At 43.5% G+C, this 26,815-nt stretch overlaps 1 long non-coding RNA gene across 1 annotated transcript in view; it reads left to right on the top strand.

The window, feature by feature from the left end:
* Window positions 1–18,744, top strand: part of LOC119856198 — a 118,890-nt gene extending 100,146 nt beyond the window's left edge. The window contains exons 6-9 of the long non-coding RNA XR_006276126.1: window positions 4,344–4,410; window positions 8,571–8,685; window positions 14,174–14,220; window positions 18,538–18,744. This is a non-coding gene — a long non-coding RNA (uncharacterized LOC119856198). The remainder of the gene's footprint in view (window positions 1–4,343; window positions 4,411–8,570; window positions 8,686–14,173; window positions 14,221–18,537) is intronic.
* Window positions 18,745–26,815: the final 8,071 nt, after the last annotated feature.

Below are 26,815 nucleotides of genomic sequence, written 5' to 3'. Positions count from 1 at the left end.
TTGTGGCTCCCAAGTCCCAGCTTACTGCCCTACCCATTAGACCAGCTTTCCTTTCATGCATAGAGTGAGTGGGAGTGGAACTGCTGGTGTTGCCATCTTTCAAATAAAACCTAAAACAGAGCTCAGGCTCACATGTGATCACTAAATATTCTGTCATGGAACGGTGACTTTCTGCTGTTTCACAGGTGTAAGCAGTGGCCATAAAATGATATAGGAGCCTGGTATTTTCAGAGAGCTCGTCACTAACTTGAGAAAAAAGAAAAGGAGTACTTGTGGCACCTTAGAGACTAACAAATTTATTTGAGCATAAGCTTTCGTGAGCTACAGCTCACTTCATCCGGATGTAGCTCACGAAAGCTTATGCTCAAATAAATTTGTTAGTCTCTAAGGTGCCACAAGTACTCCTTTTCTTTTTGCGAATACAGACTAACACGGCTGCTACTCTGAAAACTAACTTGAGAGTGTGTCAGGTGCCAGTGATGCCAAATCCAGTGCAAACTTGGAGATCCTTCTAAGAAGCAGCAAAAAACCTCTTCGTCCAGACTGTATCTGTTCCAAGACGTTTCTAAGAACAATGGAGCCAACAGCATAACTGCTTCTACAAGATGTTTTCCAATCTGTAATTACCATCAGCATTTTAAAAGTGCAATAGCATAATCTTTGTGTCTTGTGAAACATAAATTTTCCTTACAAATACATATGTATGTTTGATGTCCTCTAAACATCACACCATCCACTTTCAGTAATGCTCTGAATATGGTCCCATGTCTACATCTTCTATATAATTCATGTCGAAGTTGATTAACCAGTGTGGTTAAAATAAGAAAATGGCTAGAGTTGTCACAAAAGCTAGGCTCAAACCTATCTGAAGACTGGTAAATATTTGGATAATTTCTCTCTTAATTTTTGGTAACCACTCAATTTCTTGGCATTGGCCAGAGAAACAGAGATGCCTCAAAGGCTCTTGAAGAGACAAGGTGGGTGAGGTAATATCATTTGTTGGACCTACTTCCGTTGGTGAGAGAGACAAACTTTTGAGCTTACCTAGACACCTGAAGAAGAAATCTGTGTAAGTTTGAAACTTTGTCTCTCTCACCAATAGAAGTTGATCCAATAAAAGATATTATCTCACCCACCTTGACTCTCTAATATCTCTTGACCAATGTGACTACAATAAGACTGCATACATAGGTATCGACTTACCAAGGTGCCAGGGGGTGCTCGACCGCCGCTCCAGGCCCCGCCCCCCACTCCATCCCTTCTCCAAGCCCCCATCCCACCCCGCCTCTTCCCATATTGGCTTAGCTAGGATAGGAAAACTGGGTGGGCTGGCAATGATGGGGGGCAGGAGGGTGGGGAGCCCACCTCCCCAAACTCCCTCCAGCCGGCCCTTACTGCTCAGCGGGCACCCAAAGATGAAGACACCTGGGGCACACAGGCTGCAGGATGTACCCATGGGAAGGAGGGAGGCCCCCACCAGGGCTCGAGTTCCCCCTGCCCCTCCAGATCCCGGCTGCATCCCTCTTCTGCTGGTGCTGCATGCTGCTGCCCTGGTCTCCGGCCCCATTGCTAGCCCCACCCAGACCTGCCCTCACAAGGCACACTCCAGACGCTGGGGCTGGAGACCAGGGCAGCAGCGCATGGCGCCAGCAGGAGAGGGACGCGGCTGGTCAAATGGACACTGAGCCAGGGTCGGGAGTCCCAGCCTGTGGATTTGGGGGCTCCGGCCCTGATTTGGGTGGTCCTGATTGGATGCTAAGTGGGTGGGCCACGGCCCATGCATGGCTATGCCCCCCTGCTTCTTTATTGCCCCTCCGCCACCCCTTCCTGCCCCCATACCTCTCCCCCCACCCAGCACCTCCTGTATACCACAGAACAGCTGATCCATGGCGGGCGGGAGTCATTGGGAGGGAGAGGGAGAGGGAAAGGGAGAGGCGCTGACTTGTGGGGCTGCCAGTGGGTGCTGAGCATCCACTGTTTTTTTCCAGTGGGTGTTCCAGCCCTGGAGCACCCTCAGACTTGGCGCCTATGACTGCATATATCAAAAGCTCTCAAGACAGATGAAAGTTGGCGGGAGGAAGGCTGGCCCATCTAGAGGTTAGATGCTGTGACTGAGGTTCAATTCCTTACTCTGCCACAGAGCTTGTGTGACCTTGGGCAAGTCACTGAATCTGTGTGTCTCAGTTCCCTAGCTTTAAAATAAGGTTAATAGCACTGCCCTACTTCACAGGGGCATTGGGAGGATAAACACATTGAAAATTGTAAGATGCTCAAATACTATGCCAATGGGGACCCATGTATATACATAAGACAGGTGAGGCGCTGCTTAAAAAAAAATACAGTTGATCTCATGGACTGTAATGTAAGAGACTCTTTCAGAAATACCAGGCAAGGGTGCATTTAATAACTATTTTGCATTTAGTACATTTAACAAATATTGTATTATTGGGCTTTTAAAAAATATATATTCACAAACCACCAACTCAGATCAGTTCATATAAAGTCCAAACTGGCTGTGAAGTGTCAGGAATATAAAAAAGTTATTTGTACAGTATAGCAATTCAAGAGAAAGCATTGAGAATTTTACTTCCCTAATTCAAAATAGGGTGTGGAGAATTCACATGGAGACACACAATGGATTTTTTCCCCTTGCATTCTGGTTAGGGTTATAAAATGCAGTTAGCTTTAATCTGTGATGCACCCAAATGCCAAAGCAATAGATGCTCTGTGGGCCTGCTGTTCAAAACTGGTCTTTTGTTTGTGAATGAGCAACCTTTGAGCGTGAAATCCATCCGTGTGCACTATTGTTTGCTGCACATCAGCCTGGCAGACCCAAAGTTCTTTTCCTGCTTGTCAGTTAAAACAGCAATGGCCCTTTACTGTACATAGACAAGTACTGTACAAGTGTTGTGGGTTTCCCTTGAGAACGATTTTAAGAGGTTTGAATCCTGCTGAGATTTTGATCTACCAGCTGCTTCAAAGAGGTGATTGAAGTCTCTAGGGGAATGTGCTTTTAGCTTTAAGGGAGAGTGAGAGAATATGCCCACAAGACGTTTCTAAACCTGCATACCCTTTAGTTTGAATCACCCAACAGCTTGTGGTAAAGCATGTGGTTAACTATTTCAGGTAAAGTAACTTCTCTAGAAGCCACAGTCTGCTACTAGATTGTTAAAGCATTTGCCTTGTACAGTGTAAAGCTGTAGGAGCATTGAAAACATTAAACAGTTCAGATCATTTGTACACAGTGGTTCTCTTTATCTTCTTCCTCCCTTTCCTCCTGTGTGCTCACTCACCCTCAGCTTTCACTAGGGCAGGAGGGTGCAAAGAAGGAAATGAAAATGAGGAAAGCAACAGTAGGTGATAGGAAAGTAAAATGGGAGCATGTAGAGTATGATATTCTGCACGGGGTTTAGAAATTGCTGATCTCCATGATTTGAGATAATGTCAGCCAGGCTCATCTTGGGAATCATGTAGGAGGCAAAAAAGAATGAAAGATGGAAGGCTGTCTCGAGCTTGAGGCCCTTTCCCAACCCTTCTCCTCTGGGGGGTAGGGGGGGCTGGTGGTTGCATTATTGTTTATTGTCAGAGGTGGTGGGGACAGAAATTTCATCATAGCAACCTGTGGTATTAAAAGAGAAACAGCCACTTTCTACAATATTTGTGTTTGTCTGTCTTCTCTGGCTCTTTCTTCATGTACCTAAGGCCCTCTGTCCACTAAACACCCCCCTTTCTGGGCAGGATTACTTGTCTAATGGCTCCATCAATTAATCACTTGCCTTCCTACCACAGCACCACATACCAACGTAGCCCTCCAGGTACTGAATCCCATCCTTGAGTGCCATAAGCTTCAGGCACCTTGAGCAACTAATTCCAAAACTTCACTGGGCCAATGCATTCATCTAACATTGGCCCTGGATCGGAGCCTGATTGTGGCTCCCCACCAGCATTAAAATGACCCATTCTAAATAATTCTAATCCCAAAAGGTTTCAAGACACAAAAACTTCTTTGCTAGTCCTCATCCTCCTCCCACCCACAATAGCCTCTGCTGGTGCAGCCTCCAGCATTGTCTTACATGCTGCCCCAAGGAGTTTATAAAGGAGCTACCAAGAAACTCAGAAAGAGTATAAAGATGGATGGTATGCCCTGACCTGGAACATGGTATTTAGTTCTTCTCATCCTATCTCAAAAAGGATATAATAAAACAGAGAGAGTTCAGAGATGGGCAACAAACGCATGAGGTACTTGTTTGCATAATGGTGCACAATTAACATGTGGAACTCATTGTCACATGATATTAATTGAGCTTATCAGGAAGTGAAAAAAGAATCTGTCATTTATATAGGTAGAGAGACAAGCATGTGGTCATGAGAGACAGACTGCTGGACTTGGTGGATCAATCATTTGCGCAGGTATGGTAATTCCTATGTAGAAACATACTTTAATTTAGAATTCACTGTAATATTTTAACAAAATCTTTTAAACAAAATCTACTAATCTCATGTAACCACTGGAAAATGAGCTAACTGAGGAAATACATTATCGCTTCTATAGGCAAACAGAAGACGGGATTCTTTGCATGAAGTATGGAGGAGAGTAATCTATCAATATTTACAGCATATCACATACACATACAGAGCATACATCATAATCCATTTTTAAAAAGAACACATTTTATTCACACTTCAGTTACATACAGGCCTCCAATGGTCAGAGTGAAGGTTAAAATTTCTGTTTGTAGCTGGATTGCAGAGCTATACTTATTTTACTGGAAACGTGTGCTGTGAACACAATGAATTATGCTGGAGAATTAGGCTTGGGTGTCATTTGCTGAAGCCTTACATATAGATTGCCCTGCTTTTAACAGATGTGTTGGTAGTATTGTATTTAGGTTAGCAATCTTAACTTTCTCCCAAAGCAATTTAAAAAAAAATAATTCTAAGGTTCGCTCATTACATGCAATATATTTTGAAATCAGTTCTGGCAGATATATAAATCAAGGCTAAATATCAATTGTATTTTTTAAATTATGTAGTCATTTAAATTCTCCAGGTACAGGTATACACCAGCATGTTAGAGAAATGCCACTTTTAATTTTAAAATGGCATTGATTTCAAATGAAATTCACATTTTTAAATGTCCAGACTAAAGTAAATGAATTTGTACTATCCATAGAATAATGCGAATTTGAAGCTTAATGTTTACTGGTTGTTCTGGTGGCGTACTAGTTTTTTTTTTGGCTGACACACATCTATTGAATAGGGCTGAATGAAGACTCTGCTTTCCATAAACTGCTGTTAACCGATTGATTGTTTGGTTGACGTAACTCCATTTCCTAGAGTTTGAATGTTTGAGTTGGCATTTTTTGTACCTAGCAACCTTCACTGTTACATAACAGTGTTTTTGTGCTGAATGTCCTGTTTTTTTGAACTCTTAAATGACACAATTATAGATATACAACTTATGGAGACATCAAATTAAACTTTCATTTGCTTTAGGAAATAAAATATTAAATTAATATTAAATTATTCCTGCTAAATAATTGCCTTTCAGTACCAACATTTACACAGGTCAGAACCTACCAAATTTGAAAAAAGATTTGATTCTCAAGAAATTGTCCCAGGCATTCTAGAAATTGTCCCAGGAAATGTGAAAAATGTCCCATAATTGCTTTTTTAATGTAATTCTTTCACAATATTTTTGACCATTGTAATTGGGAGTCACCAGTAAACAAACTGGTTGTGTATAGTTCTGTGTTTGGAGGAAGTGTTATTGGATTTCATATTGCCAGGCAGTTGCAGGAGAATCCAGCTGGGCTTCTCCCTGCCCCATGTTCACGGGGCTCGGCAGAACTGTCACTCCAACTGCCATTCAACCTTCTGGCTCCATGGTAAACAGGAGTTGGAAGAGCTTCTCCCCATGGACCTCTGAGACACGCTCGCACGGCACCATCTGCTGACTAACTGGTCTGAAAAATACCAAGGCACAACTCAAACAATGGGAAAGGCCCAAATGCTCCACCTAGAGCCCAGCCCGAATGTATAGGTTGTACTCAGAGTTATTCTGTGGAGTATGAAAGGAGGGGAATCCTTCCCTGAAGCTAAGCCACCCTTAGCACTGCAATGGCTACTGCAAACTAACCCACACCCGGCTGTACTGTTAGAGGGAGGTCAGGAAAACCCACACAGCAGCAGGTCCTCTATCTCGGTGGCTCTCAACCTTTCCAGATTACTGTACCCCTTTCAGAGTCTGATTTGTCTTGTGCACCCCCAGTTACACCTCACTTAGAAACTACTTCTTACAAATTCAGACATAAAATACAAAAGTATTACAGCACACTATTACTGAAAAATTGCTGACTTTCTCATTTTTACCTTATAATTATCAAATACATTGATTGAATATAAATATTGTACTTACATTTCAGTATATAGTATATAGAACAGTCAGTATAATATAAACAATTCATTGTCTGTATGAAATTTTAGTTTGTACTGACTTCGCTAGTGCTTTTTATATAGCCTGTTGAAAAACTAGGCAAATATCTAGATGAGTTGATGTACCCCCTGGAAGACATCTGTGAACCCCGGGTTGAGAATCACTGCTCTTTGTCCTCCATAGTGGCACATAGGAAACCAGCAAGGAGCAGCCCTGCAGCACACAGGAAGTGCATGCCCCCTGCATGGCACCCCAAATCATCTCCCATCCTCCATGGAGCAGGAAAGCCCCGATTCCATTGCCAGGGCCCCCTATGCATCTTTGAAAGAGGAGGCCACTGAAGACGTTTGAGAACTCTTCTAGAAGTAGAATTTTAAATGTATCTTCCTTATAACATTTTGCAAAGAAATCCCAGGGGCTCACTAACAGGTATTAGGAGCTCTCATTTAATTGCTATTTTTGGAGACTAGATACTACAATGAGGCACATTAGTGATAGATAGATATCTCATTAGACAATAGATAAAGCAGTATATGTTGTAAATTAAATCCTATCCCCATTGCAGAGAGAAGTAAAACTGAGTATTATAAATGAGATGTAACCAGATCAGGCAGCAAACTAGTTTCTCTAATCTGTAAAAAAAAACAAAAACAAAAACCCAGGTATCCCATAGTGTTCTATATACTAATGTGAGAAGTATGGGGAATAAGCAGGAAGAACTTGAAATGCTAGTAAATAAACACAACTATGACATCGTTAGCATCACAGAGACTTGGTGGGATAATACGCATGACTAGAACATTGGTATAGAAGGGTATAGCTTGCTCAGGAAGGACCGGCAGGGAAAAAAGGGAGGGAGTGTTGTCTTATACACCTCTACCCTGATATAATGCGGTCCGATATAACGTGAATTTGGATATAACGCATAAAGCAGCGCTCTGAGGAGCGGGGCTGCTTTACCTCGTTATAGCTGAATTCATTTTTCCGCAAGTGGTTCCTCTGCGCCCCCCTTACTTGCTGCGGCCCCCCCCGCCCCAGCTCACTTCCACCTTCTCCCACGAGCGTGCCCCCTCCCTCCTAGGCTTGCCATGCCAAACAGCTGATTCGCAGCAAGCTTTGGAGGGAGAGATGGAGAGGGGAGAAGCGGAGCAGTGGCAGCGTGCTCAGGAGAGGAGGCAGAGGTGGAGCGGAGGTGAGCTGGGGCTGGGGGGCACGGAGAGGGCCGCAGCACATAACTGGTGGGGAAGGAGGGGAGGCGCAGAGGAACTGCTCCCAAACCCAGCTCACCTCCGCTCCACCTCCGCCTCCTCTCCTGAGTGCGCAGCCTCCGCTTCGCTTCTCCCGCCCCCCTTCCTTCCTTCCTTCCTGGCTTCCCATGCCGAACAGCTGATTGGCGCAGCAAGCCTGGAAGGAAGGGAGGGAGGGAGAAGCGGAACGGCAGTGGCGCGCTCAGGGGAGGAGGTGGAGGTGGAGGTGGAGTGGAGGTGAGCTGGGGCGGGGAGTGGTTCCTCTCCCTATCCCGATATAACGTGGTCTCACCTATAAGACGGTAAGATTTTTTGGTTCCCGAGGACCGTGCTATATCGGGGTAGAGGTATATATTAAAAATGTATACACTTGGACTGAAGTTGAGATGGAAATAGGAGAAAGACTTGTTGAAAGTCTCTGGGTCAGGATTATAGGGGTAAAAAACAAGGATGATGTCATGGCAGGGGTCTACTACAGACCACCTAGTTACATTATTTCCCAGTAACAGTGGTCACGTCCTTTATCTGTCAGTATCTCTATCACCTGGGAAGGATAGATCTGAATGTTAAACCCTTCTCCCACCGTCCTCTGAGTTAAAGAACTAAAGAAAGACAGAGAGTGTTGTGCTTTGAAAACAGAACAGATAGTTTAACTGGGATAATTAACAAAAACAGGGGAATGGGAAGAATAAATGCATAAAACCTTAAATCAACAACAATTGTGATTGCCCCCAAAGTAGGCTTAAAGCCCAGGCCCAATTCTAACCCTTGGCCAACAACCTAAATAAAACAAACTAACAAAAAGGTGCCCCAGAAACTGTACTGTTTCATGTTGGGTGATGGACGAGAATCAGATGTTGATGGTAAGTTTCTGCTTCACTTACTAGATCGCAGGACTCTGGACCTTCGACTGCTGGACCCAGACTGGCACTGGCATAGGCAGGAGGAGCACAGAGCCTTCATGCATGACTGGACCCAGGAACCACAGCAGCTGGAACCAGGGTAAGACTCAATGCTAGAAGCCTTTTTATTGTTGGAAGGATCAGGAACTGTCTAAGGATGTCTTCGATGCCCACGCAGACCTAACAGGTACTCGGCTGCCTCTCTAACGGACAGCACCTGACGTCCGTGCGCGCAACCCTTATATAGTCTGTGAGCGCGTGAAAACTCTAAGCAGAGTCAGTTGAGTTAGTTCCATGGGTGATCATTTATTCCCAGAGTTCCTTCATTAAACATTTGCATTAAGCACCTAATTAACAACAAACATTAATTTACCCCTTACAATCATGCATATATTAAAACACAAACATATAAACTGGTAAAACATATTACAACCTAATCAGGAAGGAGAGGTGGATGAGACTTTTTTTAAACAACTAACAAAATCATCCAAAGCCCACGACTTGGTGGTGATGGGGGACTTCAACTACCCAGACATCTGCTGAGGAAATAACACAGCAAAGCACAGGTTATCCAACAAGTTCTTGGAATGTATTGGAGACCACTTTTTATTTCAGGAGGTGGAGAAAGCTACTAGGGGAGAGGCTGTTCTCGATTTGATTTTGACAAATTGTGAGGAACTGATTGAGAATTTGAAAGTGGAGGGCAGCGTGGGTGAAAGTGATCATGAAATGATAGAGTTCATGATTCTAAGGAATGGTAGGAGGGAGAACAGCAAAATAAATACAATGGATTTCAAGAAGGAAGACTTTAGCCAACTCAGGGAGTTGGTCGGTAAGATCCCATGGGAAGCAAGTCTAAGGGGAAAAGCAATTGAAGACAGTTGGGGTTTCAAAGAGACATTATTAAAGGCACAAGAGCAAACTATCCCACTGTGTAGGAAAGATAGGGAGTCTGGTAAGAGACCACCCTGGCTTAACCAGGAGATCTTCAATGATCTAAAAACTAAATAAGAGTCCTACAAAAAGTGGAAATGAGCTCAAATTACAAAAGATGAATATAAACAAATAACACAAGTATGTAGGGACAAAATTAGAAAAGCCAAGGCACAAAACGAGATCAAACTAGCTAGAGACATAAAGGGTAACAAGAAAACATTGTACAAATACCACTAGAAGCAAGAGGAAGATGAAGGACAGGGTAGCCCTATTACTCAATGAAGGGGGGAAAATAATAACAGAAAATGTGGAAATGGCAGAGGTGCTTAATGACTTCTTTGTTTTGGTTTTCATCAAGAAGATTGGTGGTGATTGGGCATCTAACATAGTGAATGTCAGTGAAAATGAGTTAGGATCAGAGGCTAATATAGGAAAAGAACAACTTAAAAATTACTTAGACAAGTTTGATGTCTTCAAGTCACCAAGGCCTGATGAAATGCATCCTAGGATACCCAAGAAGCTGACTGAGGAGATATCTGAGCTATTAGCAATTAACTTGAAAAGTCATGGAAAATGGGAGAGATTCTAGAACACTGGAAAAGGGCAAATATAGTTCCAATCTATAAAAAGGGAAATAAGGACAACCTGGGGAATTACAGACCAGTCATCTTAACTTCTATACCTGGAAAGATAATGGAGCAAATAATTAGGCAATCAATTTGCAAACACCTAGCAGATAATAAGGTGAGAAGTAACAGTCAGTATGGATTTGTTAAGAACAAATGTTGTCAAACCAATCTGATAGCTTTCTTTGACAGGGTAACAAGCCTTGTGGATGGGTGGGAGGGGGGTGTAGTGGGGTGGTCACCCGCTCCCTGGTTTGGAAAGGGTCATGGCCAGCCCTGGGAGAGGGCTGGAGCTGTGGGCTAAAAGCTAGGCTGATTGGGGAAGAAGCCACAGCTGGGCCACTCCCCAAACAGACCTCAGCTGTCCCTGATAAAAGGGCTATGAGCCTCCAGTTTCAGAGGGAGAAGGACATAGCTGTTGTGGAGCTGAGGATGCAGGCACCTGAGCAGGGCTAGGGAAAGGTGAGAGGAGCAGGGGAACTCCCGCCTGGCAACTCCCCAGGCTGCAGGCCTTGTCAAAGGCCAAACCAGGTACTGGGGTTGCAGAGGCTGCAGCCCGGGGTTAGGCAAAGGCAGCAGGTCCAAACACCCAATTGACAATGATGAATGGCTTGTACACTGCAGCCTGCCCCAGTGAGCGGAGGCTAGATGGTGACTGGCAGTAGCCATAGACTGAGGTGAGGTGGGGAGAGAGGGTTGGGGGTTCCCTGGAGAAGAGAGACCCAGAGCTGTGGGGTTACTGCAGGGGGGGCAGAACCCTCCTGTAGAGGGGCACTGGAGTCTGGAAGGAACACGGGAGGGCCAGTGGCAAGCAGGACAGTAGCCTACAGAGGGCGCTCTGGGGTGGTGGAACTAATTCCCAGGAACACCAGCGGGAGGCACCGTGCTGGTGAGTCATCCACCTTGCTACGGGGGGGGGGGAAGTGGTAGATGTGGTATATCTTGACTTTAATAAAGCTTTTAATACTGTCTCATGTTCCCTTCTCATAAATAAACAAGGGCAATCCAATCTAGATGGAGCTACTATAAGGTGCAAAACTGATTGGAAAACCATTCCTAGAAAGTAGTTATCAGTGATTCATAGTCATGCTGGAAGGGCATAACAAGTGGGGTCCCGCAGGGATCAGTTCTGGATCTGGTTCTATTCAATATTTTCATCAGTGATTTAGATAATGGTATAGAGAGTACACTTATAAAGTTTGTGGACAATACCAAACTGGGAGGGGTTGCAAGTGCTTTGGAGGATAGGATTAAAATTCATTTCTCCAGTTTGTCCAGATCATTTTGGTCTGAAGTAAATAGGATGAAATTAAATACGGACAAATGCAAAGGAAGGAACAATCAATTGCACACATACAAAAATGGGAAATGACTTCCTAGGAAAGAATACTGCGGAAAGGGATCTGGAGGTCATAGTGGCCCACAAGCTAAATATGAGTCAGTGTAACACTGTTGCAAAAAGAGCGAACATCATTCTGAGATGTATTAACAGGAGTGTTGTAAGCAAGACACAAGAAGTAATTCTTCCGCTGTACTCCATGCTGATTAGACCTCAGCTGGAGACATTAGGAAAAACTTCCTAACTGTAAGGGTGATTAAGCACTGGAATAAATTGCCTAGGGAGGTTGTGGAATCTCCCTTGTTGGGGATATTTAAGAGCAGGTTAGACAAACACCTGTCAGGAATGGTCTAGAAGATAATACTTAGTCCTGATATAAGTGCAGGGGACTGCACTAGATGACCTCTCGAGGTCCCTTCCAGTCCTATGATTCTATACATTAACAGTGAATAACATAGTCTTGATAGGAAAAACTATTCTTGAATAAACTGTTCTCTGTTTAAGATCTATGTATAGCACTTGCTTGGCTCCAGTCCCCTGAGAGTTAGGGGTTAGTCCATGGACTGCAGCAGCTCTGGATCTAACACTAGAGAAATTTGGGGAATTCAAGTGCCAAATATTAGAAATAATGGGAAGGGAAGGACAGAGAAAATTTGTGCACCTAGATTCCTAAGGGAATGGGATTTTTTCTGTATTGATGCACTGGGATTACAAGTGGATGACAGCAGATACGCCACTCTCTATCTGACCTAATCATGGCTTCCATCTGGGCAACCCAACACTCAAATTCCCATCCCTCAGTATCCCAGATACAGCAATCAAGTACTTCATACCATGCAGCATTGCCAATTAGTGGCCACATGTACTCATTACACTTAATGCATCCTTTATTCCTAGAGAGAGTCACAGTCAGCCTTTGCTTGACTTCCTGTGTTTGAGGGCTTGTACACATTAGCTCTTACTTTAGTATCACTTAAGTCGCTCAGGGTGTGGAAAAGCCACCTCCTGAGCAGCGTAAGTTACACTGACCTAAACATGTGTGCGGACAGCACTATGTTGGCAGGAGAAAGGTGTAGGAGACCTTTCCAAAGGAGCCCCTCTTGAGCTGGAACATAATCAGTGTGCATGTGTCACCCTACCCATATCTGTCTTTAAAGGAGGAACAAAGATGACCAGGGGAATTATGGACTGTCAGCCTAACTTTGATAGCTGGAAAGATACTGGAACAATTATAGTAAACAATCAATTTGTGAACACCTGGAAGATAATAGAGTTAAGGAACAGCCAGCATGGATTTATCCTGAACAAGTCATGCCACACCACCCTAATTTCCTTCTTTGGTGGTGTTACTGGCCTAGTGGATAGGGAAAGCAGTAGAAGTGATGTATCATGATTTTAGTAAGGCTTTTGACACAGTCCCGATGGCATTCTCATAAGCAGATTAGGGAAATGTGGTCCAGATAAAACTACTATAAAATGGGTGCACAACAGGTTGAAAGATGGTACCCAAATAATATATATCAATGGTTCTTTTTTCAAACTGGGAGGGCATTTCTAATGGGGTCCTGCAGAAGTCAGTCCTGGGTCAGGTACTTTTCAATATTTTCATTGGTAATAGAGTGGAGAATATGCTTATAACATTTATTGACGACACCCAAGCTGGGAGAGGTTGCAAGTACTTTGGAGGACAGGGTTAGAATTCAAAACAGCCTTGACAAGTTGGAGAAATGGTCTGAAATGAAGATGAAAATCAATAAACCCAAGGAAAAAATAAAATGAACAACTACATAATTAGGGATCAACTGGTTAGTCAGCCTCACTGCTGAGAAGGAAATGAATATGAGTCAACACTATGATGCAGCTGTGAAAAAAGACTAATATCACTCTGGGGTGTATTAACAAGACTGTTGCATATAAGACATGGGAGGTAATTGTCCTGCTCTACTTGGCACTGGTGAGATCTCACCTGGAGAACTGGGTCCAGTTCTGGGCACCACACTTTAGGAAAGATGGGGACAAATCAGAGAGAGTCCAGAGAAGAGTAACAAAAATGATAAAAGGTTTAGAAAACCATCTATGAGGAAAGGTTAAAAAAGTTTAGTCTTGAGAAAAGAAGACTGAAGAGGGACTGATACCAGTCTTCAAATATGCTACGGGTTGCTATAAAGAGAACTGTGATCAATTGTCCTCCATGTCCACTGAAGGTAGGACAAGAAGTAATGGACTTAATCTACAGCAAGGGAGATTTAGGTTAGATATTAGGAAAAACTTTCAAGCTGTAAAGGTAGTTAAGCTCTAGAATAGGCTTCCAAGGGAGGTTGTGGAATCCCCATCATTGAAGGTTTTTAATAACAGGTTAGACAAACACCTGTTAGGGATGGTCTAGGTTGACTTGGTCCTGCCTCAGTGTAGCGGACTGGACTAGATGATCTCTCAAGGTCCCTTCCAGCCCTGCATGTCTCTGATTCTATATCTTAGAAGTGTAGTTTTCTAAAGCAAGGCCCCCAATCACTGCCACTTTGGGCAGGATTTTCCCAGGTATGTTTTTGTCTGTCTATTTAAACATGTGACACCCATTTGCAGTAATGGAACAAGTGCAATACTCTCCCTAGTTATCTAAAATCAAAGTTATTCTAAGTCCTTGAGCCATGTACTGTTACTCTTATGCACCCGCTTTCTCTTTTCAGAAAAATGTCCCACATGTAACTGAGCTTGCTGAGTTCACAATCAAAAGGTATGTGGTAGGTAGTAATGGGCATTACATCTGTGAAGATGGGTATAAAAGGAAACCCAGGCAGAGTGGTCTTATTGACTGTAAAAATGAATCTGGGCACGTCCACTAGTTCTATGGATCCTTTCAATGTATTATTAATAGTAGGTATAGACATGGGATTCTTAATTTCCTCCTATGGAAGTACATTGATTTATGTCACCAATTACGCTTTTGCATTACTACCTTTAATTTCCTACCCATGCAAATCTGTCCCATTGATTTCCACTCGCAGTACAAAACCTAATATAAATAGAGATACGGACATGGAATTAACATAGGAACATAGTACCAGAGGGGACCTCCCAGGTCATCAGGTCCAGTCCCCTGCTATCACAGGCAACTCTATCATATAATCCTATTCATACATTTATCATCAGCTGAGACAAAGTATTTAAAAAACCTACATAGTTATTATTTAAACATTACCTGCAGACCTATAGAAACTCAACAATGCTGGGCTAGTGCATGAGAATCAGAAAGAGAAACTGTCCAGTCTAGTTTCACTCTCCAAGCTGAATGAAATTGAAAGAGTGAAAGCAAACCACATAGAAACCAGACTGATAGGGATTCATAAGATACTGGCTAAAGTATTATCCTATTAAAAATAACAGATGAGTCCCTACTACCCTCCCATTCTGGACATCCTTGAACATTGGGGTAGTTTGCATCTGAATCTATAACCAAACTTCTGCTTAATCAGTCAATCTAGGCATTTTTACCATGCTCATCATCATGTCTGAGCAGTCTGAGATGCAGGCCAAGCTCTGAAATTACAGGATAATAGGAAAATTTCTAAATGGAATTATCTATTCATTAGAGATATTTATATTTACTATTTATTTTCTTAGGACTGACTGTGAGTTTTGCAGTGTAATGAGTGTAAAGACACTATTCCTGTTGCGTGGAGCTAATATTTCTAAAACCATACTAATCAATTCAACCTAACCAATAACACACCAGAAATCCCTCTTGACCTGCTTCATCAGGGCTCATATTCTTATTAGTGTACAGGCTAGTTGCTACAGGCGAGTCCTCTAGCTTGGTCTACTGTACTGGCACAGTAAAAAGCATGGTCTCTATGTAGGACACACTCTGTTCCTATTTACACCAACAGGGTGAATTCAGTGGGTCTGCACAGACACAAGTGAGGGTATCATCAAGACCAGTATCTGGAGAGTCATAGATCATGTATATTACCAAGGATATCACAGTGTTAGCTGTCCCCTAATGAATGCAGCCAACTTTAGTTCACACTTCAGTGCAGTGCTTTTCCTACTTATTTTTCATTTGCTCATATCTTTTTTGCTGCTGCTTGGGTTTATTCTCTTCAGGCCACAATAGCCACCTCACACCTCTTGACCTATTTAGCAGCTGTTTGGACACTTGTTTTGATGTTTGCCTGGGGACCATTAGCAATGAGGCAAGGGGATTTTATCAACAGGTCTTTCTCCAACACCTTGACCCCATCACGTGTCATTCTGGTTTAAAACACCCTCTCTCCTGGTGCAACCACAAAAGCTATTTTTTGAATATTTCAAGTTAATCTGGCTCTGATCTGGTACAGAGAACATGACACTGTCCCTGTGATATAAACCTAAAAACAACACATGAACACATTTAGTTGTGAAACTGTTGCTCTTCCAACAAACTAAAAGGGAGGATTTAGGCTCAAAAATAAAAAACAAAAATCAGGAAAGTTTCCCAGTGCTGAGATGCAGTATATTAGGCTATGGAATAGTTTCTGTAGAGCCATAGGGAAAGCCCTGTTTCTTGAGACTGTTAAACAAAATTGGACAAGACATGAGTATGTTCTACAGAGAGTAATTCTGCATTGACCAGGGTTGGGCTCAGTGCTTAATTTGTAATGAAAGAGATGCTGGGGCTCAAGCAACTTTTTTACATTCATAATGGATGCAGTGAGACGAGAGGTGCCAGGGCCCTGCTAAGCCCAGAGGTGCAGGGGCTCAGGCCTGGTAAGCCCGGGCACAAATTAAAAACTGGCTGGACTGGACAATCAAATGGAGCTTTTCCATTCCTAACTCCTACGATTCTATAAAATATCATCTTGTCTAACAGAAGAGATGAAACAATCTTCTCCACAGGGGATCACAGATCTACTCTGCCCAGGCCTTCATGTCAGTCAGAAAAAGAACATGGAGCAGAGTTACTGAGAATCCAGTAGCCATGGTCCAGTCTGACATGAAAGGTAAAATAAGTACTAATCATTAAGTACTGTAACATTTCGTCCATTGACTTCCATAGGAGCAGAGAAAGGTCAGTGATGAGTGCTTTCAAAAATCCCACCCTTTAGTGTTTTGTATTAGACAATATTTTGTAATCATTGATTCAGAAACAGTTGCTACTATTTGAGCTAATGACAGTATTTTTATATCGCCCCGAATAATTGGGAGTGTCTGGTTTTCCCCGCACAGGCACATTTGTGTCAGTGCAAATTGCACTGATCTGATAATAGCCACAGTGGGGTACAAGTAGTATCTACATAATTGCCTGCCTCCTTTGGTTCTCTTAGGTTATTGTGGGATGCCCGGGCCCATGCAACATGCCAGAGCTATCGTGACAGGATATCCCATGGAGCAGGAACTGCATTTTAAGTGTCTGAGTGGATATAATGTTTGAAAACCTCCACTCTCTGACATCAGCATATGTAAGGATGACAGTGGGGAAATCTGGACTAAGGTAAATCTGCAGTGCATTAATGACAGCAAGCATGGAGAAGAGTCAACACACCAGAGTCCCCAAACAGGTGTGAGGGGGTGCACTGGTACTGACTAGCCCCTGATGAATGAGGTGTTCGCTACTTTTCCCCTACCCCTTATATAGGTGCTAGGCTCTCAGAGTGGAGTGACTGCTGTGGAGAAGGTTGAGCTCCATATCCGGGGTCAGTGGATTGGATTGAATCCCAAACCAGGAAGATCTGTTTCCTTGCTGATTATATGACATACTTTTATTTTATTTGTTATAAAAACTGACCCTTAAAGGAAACGCCTTGTTGGCTATAGCTGTTGTATTGCTGCCAAATCGTTCCATGGACTTTTGCAGGGGCTTTCAGATGGGAAATCTGCATCAGCAGTGTCCATTCCACTGACAGTATCCCAGGTACATGGCCAAGGAATACTCAATAAACCCAACTACTAAAGTAACAACAGAACTCTTGTATCTCAATCCCTGAGACACCCAGAGCACCACTTTATAAATCACTCCCCTGAGCTGTCAGCTTCCAGCCCAACGCAGGAAGGGATTACCACAAAGGGACTCAGATGTGCCAACTAGTGGCTAGACAATGGAGCTGACTTAGTTAGTTATCAGAGTTCCTCATCAAGCAACAGGACTTGCTATGTGTGCTCTTCCCATACGTTATCTCCGACAAGTCTCAGAATGGGTGTTTTGTGGATGTAGACAGCATTAGGTGAGGTTCTTGGCCTGTGTTGTGCAGGAGGTCAGACTAGATGATCATAATGGTCCCTTCTGGCCTTAAAAATCTAAGGATCTATAAAAACTCTATCAAGTGAGTTAGAAAGTATCCTCTTCCGATGCAAGGCAATAGGAACCGTGCTAAGTCTGTCTCAGCTGGAAGTGCCTCACTGCATATCTTAAAGGATGATATTTAAAGCAACTGGCTACCAAAGCATTCAAAAGATTAGGAGCTGAATACGACAGATGCTGCAAAGAAAGAATTACATCTTCCACTGTCACCAGGTGGAAAGAAAACCACATCCATTTGGCAATCAGGGGAGCTCTATGTAGCTTCAGTGAGAAGCAGGGGGTCCAGAGTCGGAGTTCTCCACATCAATTCGGCCCACAGTCCCAGAATACCTGGATGTTTCTGTTAAAATATTTGGCAGAGAAATAGTTAACAATATTGCTATTTAAAGCCCAGTTCTTCTCCCTCTGAAGTCCATGTGACAAATCTAGCCTTTAATTAAAGTGTCTCTCTGGGAGAGCTCTCACAGCACTGCTCTCTATGGACTAGAGGCAGGCGGCAGTTTAAAAAACCTAACGTCATTGACTAACAGTGGTCGCGATGGATCATATAATTGAGCTGGGGTCTGGCTGGAATTCCAGCAGGCGCTACAAAACAGATTTCTCTGTCCTTGTGCAATAGATGCACTACAAGCAGATGAGACAAACAATCTGCTTATCTTGGGTTGAGATCTCTAAAGCCACCCTTTTTAGCCACAGATGAAAGCTACAGGAATAGAAAGACACTGCTCTGTCTCATTAAAGTCAGTAAAAACAAGAATATTTCTCTCTTTTTAGGTGTAATTTTCCATCTGTGATGCTTCCTGCAACAGGTACCCTGGAAATTCTTAATTAATGGAGGTAACTCTTCCTTCACAAAAGTGGACTTTCGGTTTCAAATTAGTGAACACTCCTCAAGAGAATCAACACAACCAGGCATCTGAAGAAGTGGGTTTTTTACCCATGAAAGCTTATACCCAAATAAATCTGTTAGTCTTTAAGGTACCACCAGACTCCTTGTTTTTGTGGATACAGACTAACACGGCTCCCCTATGATATTTAACACAACCAGGGATAATGAATATTTTGCAAAACAATCATTCTCTACTAATATGTGACAAACGTAAATTCCCAGGAGGGAGATGAATTGCTTAGGGGATGGGAACGAGGAGTAAATAGGAATCCATTAAGAGAAGGAAATGAACAGCATCAAAGATGTTTACCATGGCAGGAGCATTGGTATTCCAGAATTATTTTGCAATCGCTCATCCATGGGCTGGATACTGTCCCAATGAACTTAGTGAGAATTTTGTGATTGACTTTAATGAGTGCCAGATCAGACCTCTGGATCTCTCTGATCTTTGGTCTCTCTGACCTATCCATCTGAGCTCTGCAGAGTAAAGAGCATTGCGGTGGTGCTGAGATATTACTATGCCCCTCTTTATGGGCTAGAATGTTAGTTCATATCCCACTTCCAACAACTCTTTCTCTAAATGAACTTTAGGGAAACTTTCTTTCCTTTAGAACTGTAGTAATCATTCTGGTATTACAGACAAAGCCATCTACTAACAGCTTTGATTTTGGGGTCTTAATAGCTGCTGTCACTACTGCCTTCCTGATTGTCTTCATTTAGGGTGGATCATTGTAAAGAAACAATAGCAAGCAGCACTGCATCAGGGTTTTGCAGCATCCCATTCTGTCACCCCTCTTGCTAACTGGGTTTGTGGGGCTGTTGAGGGAGAGGTAGTCAGGAAATATGGCTTGCAAGTCTTCGGTACCCAGCTCTATATTTCCATCTCTTCTAACCCTGAAGATACAGTGGGCCTCTTGCCCTGTGTCAAAGGAAATTGAGGCATTGATAACAGCTAACTGGCAATGCTCAACCCAGATAAGGCAGAGATAATAGTTATAGGATGGAGGAAACAAGATACTATATCAGAGTCCCTTATAAATGTCCATCTCTTTTCCACCCAAGGCTTGTAGTCTGATATCCCTAGCTGTTAGTGGATTTTCAGGTGATAGTGGCTGCCAAATGTCCCTCTTATAACCTGAATTTGGCAAGGAGGAGTGTCCTCTGCTTTTGGAGGAGATACATGGCCAGTTCTCCATGCTTTTGACATCTTAAGGTTAGATTTCTGCAGTGTGATCTGCAAAGGGCTGCACCATCAAGCAATTTGAAAATTGCAGCCAGGACTGCATTCCATGGGCAGTCTCATCCAGAAAGCATGTTGCCCCAGCGAACCATTCTCTGCACTGGCCACTAACTGATTTCCAGTTTAGATAAAAGATAAATATTATCACTTTCAAATTCCTTTATTTAAAACAAACAAACATGGAATTGGTCACAAACCCCATCTCCTTTATTTCCCTCTATAAAGAGACTTTCAGTGAACTGCTGCATTCTAACCCAGGCCTGTGATTTTAATAATAGAATCACAAAAATGCAGGGCTGGAAAGCAAAAAGAAGTCAAGTCCCCCATGCTGTGGCAGGACTAAGTAAACCCTAGACCATCCCTGACAGGTGTTTGTCCAACCTGTTACTAAAAACCTCCAGTGATGGGGATTCCACAACCTTGGAAACATATTCCAGAGCTTGACTACCCCGTTCAGTTTGAAAGTTTTTCCTAATATCTAACCTAAACCTCTCTTGCTGCAGATTAAGCCCATTACCTCTTGTCCTGCCTTCAGTGGACAGGGAGGATAATTGATAAGTCCTTTTTATAGCAGCCCTTAACATACTTGTAGACTCATATCAGCTCCCTCTTCAGTCTTTTCTTAGGACTAAACATGGCCCTTTTTTTTTTTTTAAACTTTTCGTAGGTCAGGTTTTTAAATTTTTTTTTTAACATTTTTGTTACTTTTCTCTGGACTCTCTCCAATTTGTCCACATGTTTTCTAAAGTGTGGTGCTCAGAATTGGACCCAGTTCTCCAGCTGAGTTCTCACCACTGCTGAGTAGAGCGGGACAATTACTTCCCATGTCTTACATACAACACTCCTGTTAATACACCGCAGAGTGATATTAGTCTTTTTCGCAGCTGTGTCATACTGTTGACTCATAATCAATTTGTGATCCACTGTAACTCCCCATATCCTTTTCAGCAGTGACTAGCCAGTTATTCCCCAATTTTGTAGTTGAGTATTTGCTTTTTCCTTCCTAAGTAAAGTACTTTGCACTTTTCTTTGTTGAATTTCATCTCGCTGATTTCAGACCAATTCTCCAATTTGTCAATGTTGCTTTGAATTCTAACCCTCCAAAGTACTGTTAGTATATTGCTCCAGGAGGAGATGTACTGAAAACAGAGATTGAGGGGATGAGTCAGATCTCAGCAGCAGCTGCAAGAGCAGACATGGAGAACAGGGAGAAACAAATCCAGACTAAAATTCAATGTGTGAAGGAGGCAGCAGATATTCCCCTTTAATATTTGGGCTGGTTTGCTAGAAGTGAGATATCTAAGCTTTTAGAGCTAGGGAGGGATATATGGAATAAGGACCAGAGGGTGTGCACATAATTGTCATTAACAAAGAAATGCATTCACTTTAATTTCAGGTGGTTACTATGTATCTATTCAGAGGAATTTTACAGTTAAACCATCTGAACGATTAAAAGTATTAACATTAAATTAAAAGTGTCTCTGCACCCAGGCCCTACTAGCCTTGGGGACACTCTATAGCAGTTGCTCCAGAATAACAGAGTGCATGACTTCCCCAGTTCCTCAGTCATCTGGCCTCAGCCATCCAGTGGCCCAGTCTCATAATTTTTGGGCAAAGGCCCTCAGAAGCATCCCCTCTGACCACCATGCCGTTCGAAACCTCTGCATGACCTTTCTGTAGGCAGCCCAATTTGATCTAGGATGCCTGCCTTTATGATATAATCAGCTGTGTTTGCCTCACTCAGTGCCATATGTGCGGTTTGGTATTCTCCCAAGAGGTGGGGAGCCAAGCAGAGGGCCAAAGCCTCTTCTCCCAGTCTGCTCCTGTTGCCACCCTCTCAAATGTTAATAAAAAGGCACCAGGGTCATCCATCAGGCCAATTTTGCACTGTCCTATGCCCACTACCCAGTTATCATACCCTCCCAGCGGACTTACCAGCTTCTCCATGGGCTTTTGCTGTCCCTGTGCCTAGCCTGTACTAAATTTCTGGATTCTGTTCTGCCTGCCAGGATAAGAGGGTCTGTTTCCTCTTGTCACTGGATCTGCTGAAACTCCTGGAGGGTTTTCTGTAATTCCCACTGCTCCACTATCCAGCACATGAGTTCCTCCGTGCTGCCCAACCCACTGGACCTTCTTGTCGGTGCCACTCTCCAGTCTTTCTCCTACACTTGGACACATCCCCGCTTTGTCACAGGGCAGGGTTCTCTCACGCTGCATTCCTCTCTGCAAATAGTCCTCATGCACACATGTTCAACACCAAGTGCTCTATTTACAGCGTGCTACGCAAGTCCATGTCCACCCACAACATAAGGATTTTACCTTCTCTGTGAGCACAGGATGTGACAGATCTCACCTGCCTGAGATTTTGGGCTTCTCCTTCCTTCCTCCCTCCCTCTTCCTGTGTCTCTTTTAACTGACCTCAGCTGATGAGCTGAATTACCTTGTTAATAGGTTAATCATCCAGTCCTTAACCAAATATGTACTCAGTTTAGCCCTTGTGGAGATGCTTGTCAAGTGTACAGAAAGAGTGAGTCTATTCACACTCTGTCACACCTCCCCAGTCCCATCTATCCACTGGGATCTGGAGAGCACAGCATATCGCACATTATTCTCCAGATTTGGTCCAGAAACAATACTTTTCTTTTCCCAACCCACTGTCCCACAACGAGGAAGAAAACCCACTGGTCCCAAACCACCCTTTCTATATGGACAGGAAATCCCATTATCTTATTCTTATTTCCCAGTGTGGATGTAAGCAGGAAGCAGACAATGGATCTTACACTTTACCAATCCTCCAGTCTGTTCACTCACCCCACCATGGAATTGGGGAATTAGACCCATCATGTATTTTGTAATTTTATTTATAGGTCAGACTTTGAAGATGTTATTTAGGATGCAAGTAGAGAGAGAGAGAATGGGACTGTGGAAAAGGCACTGGGCTGGGACTCAGGAGCTCTGTCTTCAGCTCTGCCACAGATTCCCTGTATAACCTTGGACAAGTCGCCTACTCTCTGTGCCTTAATCCCCTCACTATAAATTGGGAATAATAGCACTTCCTTTGCCCATCCTGTCTATTTACGATCTGTTGTACACTGTGTTGCAGGATGGGGCCATGATCTTGGCTGTGAACTCTAGATGCTACCATAATACAACCCCCACCCCAAACCAATATTTATCCCTCTTTGACAGTCCCCACACTAAATAATTATTTTTAAGACTTGTTTGCAGTAAAAGTGACAAAGTGATTACATGCTCTGAAAAAGTGATTGTGAAAATAACACGTCCTTACCCATCAGATTTGCTCCCTCTTTGTATTTCAGCCACATCTGCTGGCTTTATTAACAAAAACACTTTTTTCCTGCTTTTTACACCTGGCAGGGACAACACAGGTATGGTAAAAGTGAGCTGGAATCTGTTCCTTTGGTGCATCCAGAGAATTGTTTACCAAGTTCCAATCGGTTATATTGCAGCAGATCCATTGAAGGAGGACACATTTGCTGGTACTCTTGAGGGAAGGAGAACTCCAGCCAAGAAAGAGTCAAAGGAGGATGAAGGGGACAGCCTGTGTTCAGGAATAGGCAAGGGCTCAGCATTAATGTTCAGTGTACAGAGAAAGCTATAGTCTGCCTCTAGAATGGAGCCACAGAAAGACTTGGGGATGCCAGTGTAGGCACAAGAGGGCCCCAATGACCTCAGGGTCATGGTCTCTCTCTCTCTTACTTCTTTTCCTTATACTCTCTTTTATTGCATCAGTCCTCTTCCCACAATACCATTCTCTCTATTAGGCTTCCTCCTCTCTCTCTGTAAAGCTCCTTTCGTCTCCTTATTCTCTAGTATGAGCTTTTTGCTGCTCCCCTTCCCCAGATCACTCCCATATGGAAACCTTCATTGCAGCCTCTGATGATTTTAGGAATCTGTCAATCTACAATTTATGAATTCTGTTTGAGATTGAGTTCTCTGTATGTTTAAGCCTTTATGGTTATCTGCACTAGGTTCTTGCCTCATACTCCCTGTGCTAAGGACACAGGGGAGCGGCGCCTGCATTTCTGTCTATGAATAGGTTAGTTGTTGAAGACTATCAGCATCTGAATAGATCTGGCCAGGGGAGAACAAAGGAGTAACTGCCTTCTAGATAAAACCAGTTTTCTCCAACTCCTGTACACGGGGCTAGGGTTTGAAGGAATGGAATTTCCCCAGGAAAGGGAACAAAGAGATGAAGTGTTAGGGCATGTTGGTGGGAGACGACAAGGTTATTCATCTTGTGCAATAACTGAGGTGGAGCACTCACAGGGACAGCACTCAGAGAAGAAGTTCAATTTCAGATTTTGCCCCAGGTCCCCAAAAAATCCTGTGGGCACTGACAAAGTTGCTTAAGCAACTGGGGAGTCTGAGAGAGCTGGCGTTAGACTCAGGGGCTAGGCAGTTTGACTATGGGGGTTTCACCTCTCAGAAGGGGGTGCCAGAAAGAAAATATGCACCTCAAGACCATGCCTAGAAACCCAGAGCCAGAGGCTGTACCTGGCCTTTGTGCAGACTCAGTAAGCCAAAAGCATATGGGGCCAGTATGTGGAATTCAAACACAGCAGCTTGACTAGGGTTTTGATACAGCCATTCCTGTTGGTTCTCACTGCTGCCTGTTTCCATAGAGTGCTGAGAGCTATTGTCCTGGAGCTGTCATCTCTGCTCTGCACAGATACGGAGTATGGTATCCAGCACAATGAGGCCTCAATCTTGACTGAGGCTTCAGGACATGACAGCAATACAAATGATAGATAATAATAATGATTACCCAATAAGCTGCGTGCATAGTTGATGGGCTCGCATTCCTTCAGTAACCTCTGCTTTTGTCTGCTTCCATCTTCTGCTAACCCTTTTTTATCTGTGGAAAGCAGATAAGGTTATTAACTTTCAGTCAGTGCCCAGAGGTGTAAGGCTGAGGCCAAGAGAAAGAAATCATGATGGCTCGGCTGTGGTGGGCCAGAGCTGACAATGACACTGAAATCAAAGGGAACCTGCTGTTTTCACTCTCTCATCCTCAGAAGCACTCAAACTAACAGTTTTATCTCTTACTTAACCACTGGTTTTTTTGTTGCATTGGGGTGAATAAACCTAGAAAAAGTGTTTTTTTTACTGGAGCTGGAATTAGCAGGCACCTCAGTCTCTCAGTACTCCCCATGCTCTGTGAACGGCACCAGACACTTTCAGAGTTTTCTCTTAGTGTTCAATTCCTTGAGTAATGTTGGACCAGGCCAGCCAAGGCAAAAAGGCCTGTCACCCCATCTCATCATATCAGCTGATGCTGGTGGGACTGGACTCACTGGCCATGCCATGACATAATCTCCAGGAGACAAGAATCTTCTGATTCTGGATTTTCTCCATCTTGCATGAGTCTGGGCTTCCTTCCCCTTCCACATATGCCTCATTCTCTGGGGCATCCTGCAGAGTTTGTGTGTGGAACTCATTGGTGCATGCACTTGCAGGTCCAGTGAGGTCTATATTTTCCCAAGGAGCACCAGCCTGCCCTTGTATGCTGTGCATCCACAAGACTCTGTAGAATGGGCTATTCCATTTTTTTCAGTCCCCTCCAGTATGTTGTATGTCCTGAGGTAGACAATGAAGGAGCTAATGGATTCCTGTACATTACAGGAAAGGTTAGATGGTGGCTAATGATGGAACCCTTTAGTGCTGTTGATGAGCAAGGCAAGTCAATGTTGCTGATCATTTTGTTAGACTAGAAATGGAGATCACTCGCTTTTATGTACCTGAGATCAGGAAGTACAGGGGGTGTAAGATTTCCCCTTATTCCTTTGTGTGAGCTACATCCACTTTACTGTCCATGTACAAGAAGGAGAGGGCTTTACAGGGCACAAATGGACACAGAGGAGGAGAGATGGGTGGAGGGAGCCTTGGCTATGCCCTTCAGTGCACTCCCCAACAGAGCTGAGCTGGTGCAGAAAAGGAAATAATCTGCTACTTGGATAGGCCAGAAGGATCTTACTTCTCTCCTGGAGCAAGGAGAGAAGCAGGGAGAGAACTGTGTATTTCTGACTTGCAATCCCTTCTCTCGACTCTTCCTGAGTGGTGCAGCTATGCAATGCCCCTTACTAGAAGGTAAATGACAAGCTGGCCGGGAGTGAGCATTTAACAGGTTTTTGAGTGGCAAATAGAGAAGTTCTGGAAATGATGTCATGTCTCTGGAGAGGACCCTGACAGCGAAGAGCACAGTACTTTGGTATGTAAGGCCAGTAAGCAGCATAACCCCTTGGAAAGCTCTCTTCACAGGTGGCACATGAGGACTAACAGCAGCACTTGGGCCAGATGCTGCAGTGCAGCTCGCAGGAAACTTTATACTTGGCTTCAGAGGGACTTCTCATGTGCTTATGGTTTTCTGGGTGGGAGACAGAATGCTCAGCACCCTGTAGGATCAAACTTTTCTTCCCCTATTGAAATGGTACCTAATTTCTCTGGGAGGATTCAAGGTCTACCTGAGTAAACCAATTTTGTGTTACTCCTAAGAACTGCATTAAGATTTTGTACTAAGATATTTCTCCATTGATTAGAATCAGACATGAGCCAAAACTCCAGGTTGGAACCCTGAATCCTGACACGGGTTTGGATCAGAGTTTGTAGTTTGAACCTCTCTCTAAAATGAGTCCAACCCAATGTCAGGTCCAAACACACTAGTATCTGGGAAAGTTCAAATTCACATCTGGAATTTGAACCCCTAGGTTCAGGAATGTTTGCCTCTGGTGTTCTGTTTTGGCCCATTACACAGATATGAAGTATGGCTCTGGAATTTGGACTTGGGGTTTTGGTTCCAGTCACAATCTATTCTAAATTCCCTCGAGATCAGACAGAATAAATATTTGAATGTGAGTTCACCTGGGCAATTCTCTTGAAAGTGGCATGGAAATTAATTGAAC

Source organism: Dermochelys coriacea, chromosome 1 (genome assembly GCF_009764565.3).
Source record: "Dermochelys coriacea isolate rDerCor1 chromosome 1, rDerCor1.pri.v4, whole genome shotgun sequence".
Classification (NCBI taxonomy): Eukaryota; Metazoa; Chordata; order Testudines; family Dermochelyidae; genus Dermochelys; species Dermochelys coriacea.
This window is presented reverse-complemented; position numbering and strand designations above follow the sequence as displayed.